We start from the raw sequence: 8628 nt of genomic DNA on the forward strand, positions 1-8628 counted from the left end.
ATTACAGTTACATTCTGTGGTCCTACAGTCAGGACTTCAACATATAGAAGTTAGGGGTGGCACACAACTTAGGCTGTAACACCTCTAGACTTCAGTTTACTCAGCTATACACTGGAATCATAATAGGTAGTAGAGATAATAATGTGGTAGTTAAGAATACAATAATAAAGAGCATAATGGTAGAAAAACAGGTAATAGTTTAAAATGTGCAGACTCTGGGACCTGGCTGCCTGGGTCTGAAGCTAGGTCTGTTGCCTACTGGCTGTGACCTTCTGTATTAATTCCTCAAGTTCTCCATCTGCAAAATAGAAAAACAAGTAGTCAGAGATGGGCCCAGGTTTTATAGGACTTGAAATATATGTATCTCAGAAAAGGAATGTAAAATTACAAAAAATTATGTATAACAGTTAATATCTCCTAAGCTTCATAATCTTCACAATAAACTTGTCTTTGCTAATAGCATCTATGTCATAGGTTTGGTGACCAACTCTCCCAGTTTTCCTGGGATAGAGAGCTTTCCCAGGATGAAAGACTTGTGTTATTATTTGTTATTTTTAAAATTTGTTCTGATTAGTTATGCATGACAGTAGAATGCATTTTGACACATTGTACACAAATGGAGCATGACTTCTCACTCCTCTGGCTGTACATGGTGCAGAGTCACTCCACTAGTGTAATCATACATTCTATAGGGTAATAATGTGTGTCTCATTCTACTGTCCTTCCCATCCCCACCGTCCCACCCCTCCTCACACTCTCCTTTGCACAATCCAAAGTTCCTTCCTTCTTTCCTATCTCCCCCCACTATGGATCAGTATCCGCTTATCAGAGAAAACATTCCACCTTTGGTTTTTTGGGGATTGGCTTATTTTGCTTAGCATGATATTCTCCAGCTGTATCCATTTACCTGCAAATGTCATAATTTTTTAAGGATGAGTAATATTCCATTGTATATATCTACCATATTATGTTTATCCATTTATCTGTTGAGGGGTATTTAGGTTGGTTCCATAGTTTAGCTATTGTGAATTGAGCTGCCATAAACATTGATGTGGCTGCATCATGATAGTGATTTTAAGTCCTTTGGATATAAACCAAGGAATGGGATACTGGGTCATATGGTGGTTCCACTCCAAGTTTTCGGAGGAATCGCCATACTACTTTCCAGAGTGGTTACACCAATTTTCAGTCCCATCAGCAATGTATGAGTGTATCATTTTCCCCACATCCTTGCCAACATTTATTGTTGATTGTATTCTTGATAATTGCCATTCTGACTGGAGTGAGACAAAGTCAGGTCCTAAGCTGACATGATGAAGATTTGGGTCTACTTTTTCTTCTATTAGGCAAACATCTCTGTTCTAGTGCCTAAATCTTTGATCCATGTTGAGCTGATTTTTGTGCAGGGTGAAAGATAGAGGTTTAATTTCATTTTGCTACATATGGATTCCCAGTATTCCCAGAACCATTTGTTGAATAGGCTATCTTTTCTCCAATTTATGTTTTTGGTGCCTTTGTCTAGTATGAGTTAACTGTATTTATGTGGGTTTGTCTCTGTGTCTTCTATCCTGTACTATTGGTCTCCTATCTATTTTGGTGCCAATACCCTGTATTTTTGTTACTATTGCTCTGTAGTATAGTTTAAGATCTGGTATTGTGATGCCTCCTGCTTCACTCTTCTAGCTATTCTGGGTCTCTTTATTTTTCCAAATTAATTTCATGATTGCTTGTTGTAGTTCTATGAAGAGTGTCATTGGGATTTTAATAGAAATTGCTTTAAATATGTATAACACTTTTGGTAGTATGGCCATTTTGACAATATTAATTCTGCCTCTCCAAGAGAATTGGAGATCTTCCATCTTCTAAGGTCTTTAATTTCTTTCTTTAGTGTTCTGTAGTTTTCATTGTAGAGGTCTTTCACCTCTTTTGTTAGATTGATTCCCAAGTATTTTTTTTTTTAGCTTATTGTGAACAGGATAATTTTCCTAATTTCTCTTGCAGAGGATTCATCCCTTATGTATAGAAATGCATTTGATTTATGAATATTGATTTATATCCTCCTTCTTTTCTGAATTTATTTATTAGTTTTAGAAGTTTTCTGGTGGAATTTTTGGATCTTCTAAATATAGAATCATGTCATCAGCAAATAGTGATAATTTGAGTTATCACTTCTTTTCCTATTTGTATCCCTTTAATTTCTTTCCTCTGATTGCTATGGCTAGGGATTTAAGAACGATGTTGAATAGAAGTGGTGAAAGAGGGCATTCCTGTCTTGTTCCAGTTTTTAGGGGGAATGCTTTCAATTTTTCTCCATTTAGAATGATGTTGGCCTTGGGTTTAGCATAGACAGCTTTTACAATGTTGGGGTATGTTCCTATTGTCCCTAGTTTTTCTAGTGTTTTGAATATGAAGAGATGCTGTGTTTTGTCAAAGGCTTTCTCTGCATCTATTGAGATAATCATGATTCCTGTCTTTAAGTCTATTGATTTGATGTACTATGTTTATTGATTTCTGCATGTTGAATCAGCCTTGCATCCCTGGGATGGAAGGCTTGATTATGGTGTACTCTCTTTTTAATATTTTTGTATGCAGTTTTTCAGGATGTTTTTGAGAATTTTTGCATCTATGTTCATGAGGGATATTGGTCTGAAGTTTTCTTTCCTTGATGTGTCTATGTCTGGTTTTGGTATCAGGATGATACTAGCCTCATAGAATGAATTTGGAAGGATTCCCTCCTTTTCTATTTCATGGAATAATTTGAGGAGTATTGGCATTAATTCTTCTCTGAAGTTCTTATAGAACTAACCTGAGAATCCATCTACTTTTCTTTGTTGGTAGACTTTTGATGGTGTCTTCTATTTCTTTGCTTGAAATTTATCTGTTTAAATTGTGTATGTCCTCCTGCTTCAGTTTGGGTAGATCATATGTCTCTAGAAATTTGTTGATGTCTTCAAGATTTTCTATTTTATTTGAGTATAAATTTTCAAAGTAGTTTCTAATTATCTTCTGTATTTCAATCATGTCCATCATAATATTTCCTTTTTCATCACAAATTTTAGTAATACGAGTTTTCACTCTTATTTTATTTATTTATATATATATATATAGTGTTATATATATATAGTGTTGAGAATCAAACCCAGTGCCTCACACATGCTAGGTAAGTGCTCTACCCCTGAGCCCCAGCCCATGTGTTGCCATTTTTTTTCTTTTGTTTCTTTTGTTTCAATTTCAATTGATTTCAGTTCTGACTTTAATTATTTGCTGTCTTCTACTGCTGTGGTGTTGATTTCTTCTTATTTTTCAAGGGCTTTGAGATATAATTTTAGGTCATTTATTTGTTGACTTTTTATTGTTTTCATGAATGAGCTCAATTCAATGAACTTTCCTCTTAGCACAGCCTTCAAAGTCTCCCAGAGATATTGATATGTTGTATCAGTGTTTTCCTTACCTGTAAGTATTTTTTTTAATTTCTTCCCTCATTTCTTCTTCTATCCATTCAATAGCATGCTATTTAGTCTCCAGGTTTTGGAGTAGCTTCTATTTTTTATTTTATCATTGATTTCTAGTTTTATTCCACTATGATCTGATAGAATGCAGGGTAGTATCTCCATTTTTTTGTATTTGCTAAGAATTGCTTTGTGGCAGACGATATGGTCTACTTTAGAGAAGGATTCATGTGCTAATGAGAAGAAAGTGTATCCATTTGTTGATGGATGAAGTACTCCATATATGTTCATTAAATCTAAATCATTGATGGTATTATTTAGTTCTATAGTTTCTTTGTTTAGTTTTGTTTGGAAGATCTATCCAGAAGTGAGAGAGGTATGTTAAAGTCATTCAGCATTATTGTGTTGTGGTCTATTTGATTCTTGAAATCAAGAAGGGTTTCTTTGTACATAGATGCTTTATTATTTGGGGCATTTTTTAAAAAAATTTTTTAGTTGTTAATGGACTTTTATTTTATTTGTTGATTGATTTATATGTGGTGCTGAGAATCAAACCCAGTGCCTCATGCATGCTAGGTAAGCACTCTATGACTGAGCCACAACCTCAGCCCTGGGGCATATATATTTATGATTGTTTTGTCTTATTGATGTATGATTCTCTTATGCAGTATGAAATGTCCTTCTTTATCCCTTCTGACTACCTTTGCTTTGAAGTCCACTTTGTCTGATATGAGGATAGAAACCCCTACTTGTTTACACAGTCCATATGAGTGATATGTTTTTTCCTCAAACTTTCACCTTCAGTCTGTGGGTGTCTTTTCCTATGAGATGAGTCTCTTGAAGACAGTATATTGTTGGGTCATTTTTAAAAATCCAATCTGCCAGTATATCTTTTGATTGATGAGTTTAGGCTATTAACATTCAGGGTTATTATTGAGATATGATTTCTATGCCCAGTCATTTTGGTTTATTTTTGGTTTTTAACTTGACTTAGTTTCTCCTTTGATTGATCTTTCCTTTAGTGGAGTTTCTCCCTTCGCTGGTATTCACTGTTTATTGTTTGTTTTTTCATTTCCTCCTCATGGGATATTTTGCTGAGAATGTCCTGCAGTGCAGGTTTTAGAGTTGTGAATTCTTTTTAATTTTTGTTTATTATGGAAAGTTTTTATTTCATCTTCAAATCTGAAACTTAATTTTGCTGAATATAAAATTCTTGGTTCATCCATTTTCCTTCAGAACTTGATCTATATTATTCCCAGACCTCCTGGAATTGAGGGTCTGGGTTGTGAAATCAACTGAGATCCAAACTGGTTTCCCCCTATATGTAATTTGATTTTTTTCTCTCTCAGCCTTTAAAATACTATCTTTATTCTGCTTGTTAGTCATTCTCATTATAATGTGTCTTGGTGTAGGTCTGCTGTAATTTTGTACATTTGGGGTCCTGTAAGCCTGTTGTAGTTGATTTTCCATTTCATTCTTTAGATTTGGGAAGTTTTCTAATAACATGCCATTGAAAAGATTGTGCAGTCCTTTGTTCTGTATTTCCATGCCTTCATCTATTCCAATAAATCTTAAATTTGGTCTTTTCATGTTATCCCATATTTCTTGGAAGTGCTATTCATGGTTTTTTTACCATCTCCTCTCTGCCATCAATTTTATTTTCAAGAGTATATATTTTGTCTTCATTGTTTGAGGTTCTGTCTTCCAAGTGGTCTCATTGAATTTTTTAATTTGGTTTATTGTTTCCTTTATTTCAAGCATTTCTGCTTGATTTCTTTTTATAATCTCTGCCTCTTTGTTGAAGTGCTCTTTCACTTCCTGTATTTTATCTCTGATACTATCCTTTATTTCAAAGATCAGTCTAACTATGTGCCTTCTAAACTCGTTCTCTGACATTTTTCTGTGTTGTCTAGGGGATGCTATTGTTGAGAACATCTTGGTTTATTTGAGGTGTTTGTTCCCTTGTTTTTTCTTGTTGTTTGTGTGTCTTTGCATCTAGTGGTGTGGATTTGAGGCAGTACAGTTTCTATCTTGTAGTCTTATAGTGCTCCTGAAGGCTTCCACTACCTCACCTTTACAGTGGAGACCAATATTAACAGCACCCAATGCAAATAATATACCACCTTAAACCAAATGGCTCTGTTAAGGCATCTACAGTTTTGTCACAATGAACAGAAATGATGTGTTCAATTATTGTCTACAATATAAACAGTAAGTTTGCTAAAAGGGTCTACCATTTCAAATAATGGGAAATGAGAGAACAGAAGTAGTGTAAGATGTAATGTTTATGAGGGAGAAGGAGAGAAGATAGAGGTAAAAATTTATAGTAAGAGTGAGGGAGGAATTAATACAGGTTGGCTATTAATACGGGAGAAGTGAGAAAGAGAATCCAGAGAGATAGGAAGGTGAGAGAAAAAAAAAGTATGTACAGATTTTTTTTAAAAGGGAAAAAATATAAGAATACACACAAAAAAAGTCATATGCTATTCAGACATCCCATTCCTCAATAGATGCATGAAAAATATTTGGATTCAAAGATGGTAGAGGTGTGAGAGAGAAAAAAAGTATAAAATAAAAAGGAAAGTCTCAATGGAAATTTGATCAATTACTTCCACTGGCTTTCAAAAAATTTCTGTTTCCCTTCTTGGCCAATAGGTGGAGAGTCTGAGGTTCAATGTCAACTCCATCCTGGTGGGTGCCAGACTGGTTGGGTGGGTAAGCTGATAGAAAGATACCCTCACCTTCTTCCAGTCTTCCCACCCATTGTAGCTGGCTCCTATGACCCCACACACCTCAGGACTCACTGAGCTGGAGAGAACCCAGTTTTCTCCAGTTTCTGCAACCTGTACTCTCCCCAGGTAACTGCCCCCAGTCTCCAGCTTTCCCCAGGCTTACTAGACCCAGACTGGCCCCCACAACCCAGCTGTAATCTGATGGACCTGTACTTCAGCTTCCCCAGACCCTATCTTGCTGCAGTCCCAAGATCTCAATGCCCTTTCAACTTGCAGAGAGACCTCCAAGGATGTGCTCACACAAAAAAGTGACCCTGCAAAAGGCAGCAAAAAGACTTCAGGTGCAACCAAACTTGCAGGCACCCCAACAACATATCTCCAGGCCCTGGCGGGTGTCCCCAGACTGAGGCACTTGTGCCTTGAGATGACGATGGTGGTGGCAGCAAACCAGCATTCCCTGGCTGTTGTTCCAAGATCGCAGCAGCTGCATGTTACCAAACCTGTGGGTACTATGACAATGGACTTCCAGGCAACAGCAGGCAGCGGGTAGCAGGTGATCCGCTGGTGGTCTGCTGGTTGTCTGCAAGATAATGGTACGCAATAGGCGGGTGGATAGCAGGCAATGGACGATGGGTAAGTGAAAGGTAGGAGATGGGCCAGCAAGAAGTGGGCAAATGGGCAAATGGTGGATGATAGATGGAGGTCAGTGAGTGATCTGTGCTCAGAAAGTAGGTGATATGCTGGCAAACAGCAGGCTGTTGTGGCAGATGAATGATGTGTAAACAGCAGGGGATCAGTGGGCAGTGATGGCTGCCTCACAGAGAAATATTATTTCCTCTGCTTGAATCCTGAGTCATGGAGCAACAAGGAATGCAGCCTTCCTCTAGTTGCCATCTTGAATCTTCCTAGGACTTTCATTATAAAACCAGGAAAGTCCTGGGAAAACCTGAATGAAGTCATCACCCACCCCCATAAAGTTGCTTTAAGGAATGAATCAGCTATTGCATGTAAAACACTTAGAACATGTTTAGCCCTCAATAAATCTTAGCAGTTATTAACATTACTACTGCAACTAACCTCAACTAACGATTTCATGGGAGTTTGGTGCTACTCAAAATAGATGCTGTATGGGAAACATTTTGAAAAATATACATCACCACACAAATGTTGTCCATCGAAATCAATGGAGAAGAGAATGTATCTGAGCTGCTCAAGGGGCATTGTCCAAAGTACCTGTTATTTATTCAACAAATTTGATGGACAGCGGTTCTGCACTCAACAGGGGGCAGAGAAGAGATGTAGGAAACATGGTTCTTCTCGTTTGAGAATCTCACAGTGTAGTCACAATTGAGGAAGTAAGGCACAAGCGTTCCATGGCCTCCCACTTCCCCTTCTGGGATCCCACATTCACTCTCCTTCTCCAATGCCTGCGATTATTTGCTTGACTTTTATACTGACTTTTCTACCTTTTTTCATCCCAACCTAAGTGTAAGCATTTTCACTGTTCTGATCCTGGCCTTTCCCCTCCCTTCCTTGCCCGCACCTTCTGCAGTCCCTGACAAGCTCATGTCACCTATCCAGCTGCAACCCTTTCCACCATGGCTCATGATCACACTTAAATCTGTGGCTTTCACTTCTATGTCATTCTTGGTGTATTAGTCAGATTTTTGATGCCAGAACCCAAATCCCTGACAAGAACCACTTAAAGGAGAAAAGGTTTATTTTGGCTCACAGTTCCAGAGGTTCAGTCCATGGCTGGCTGACTCCATTGCTCTGGGCCTAAGGTGAGGCAGTCATAATGGAGGAAGGAGTACTGCTCCATTCATGGGCCAGGAAGCAAAGAGAGAACAAGGGAAAAGGGCTATAGGGAAGATACATCCTTCCAGGACACACATCTGTGACCCACCTCCTCCAGTCATGTGCCACCTGCCTGTAGTTACCACCCAGTTAGTTCACTGGTCCATTCAAGCTAGGATGGACTGATCAGGTTACAGTCCCATAAACCAACCCTTTTTAACCTCTGAATATTCCTGCATTACCATAGGAAAATTTGACACTTGGCTATGGTGTCTTGCCAAGGCTTTTCCTACCACTTCCTAGTGCCAAATAACAGTTCTTGCTCTGGGCAAGGGGAGCAAAACAGGATTTGTGAGGGCTGTAATTTGTCAGATGGTGCCAAGAGAGGATCCAGGTGAAGGGAGTAACATAAATAAAAGAAGTACAAAGTGGGACAAAATGGTTATAGGTGGTAAAGAGGGCAGTAGGGAATGCAGGAATATTGTGTGGCAGACAGAGGATGCATAGCAGGAACATTTGGTTTTAATCTGGGAAACAGAAGGAGGTCTAAGGAGTTGAGCTAAGATGATCACTGTGATTCTAAGGTCAGGAATTAAATTGCTAAAAGAATTTAGATTAATAGTAACTTGTGGTTGCAGACTACTGCCCAG

This window comes from Sciurus carolinensis, chromosome 9 (assembly GCF_902686445.1).
Source record: "Sciurus carolinensis chromosome 9, mSciCar1.2, whole genome shotgun sequence".
In the NCBI taxonomy this organism is placed as follows: domain Eukaryota; kingdom Metazoa; phylum Chordata; class Mammalia; order Rodentia; family Sciuridae; genus Sciurus; species Sciurus carolinensis.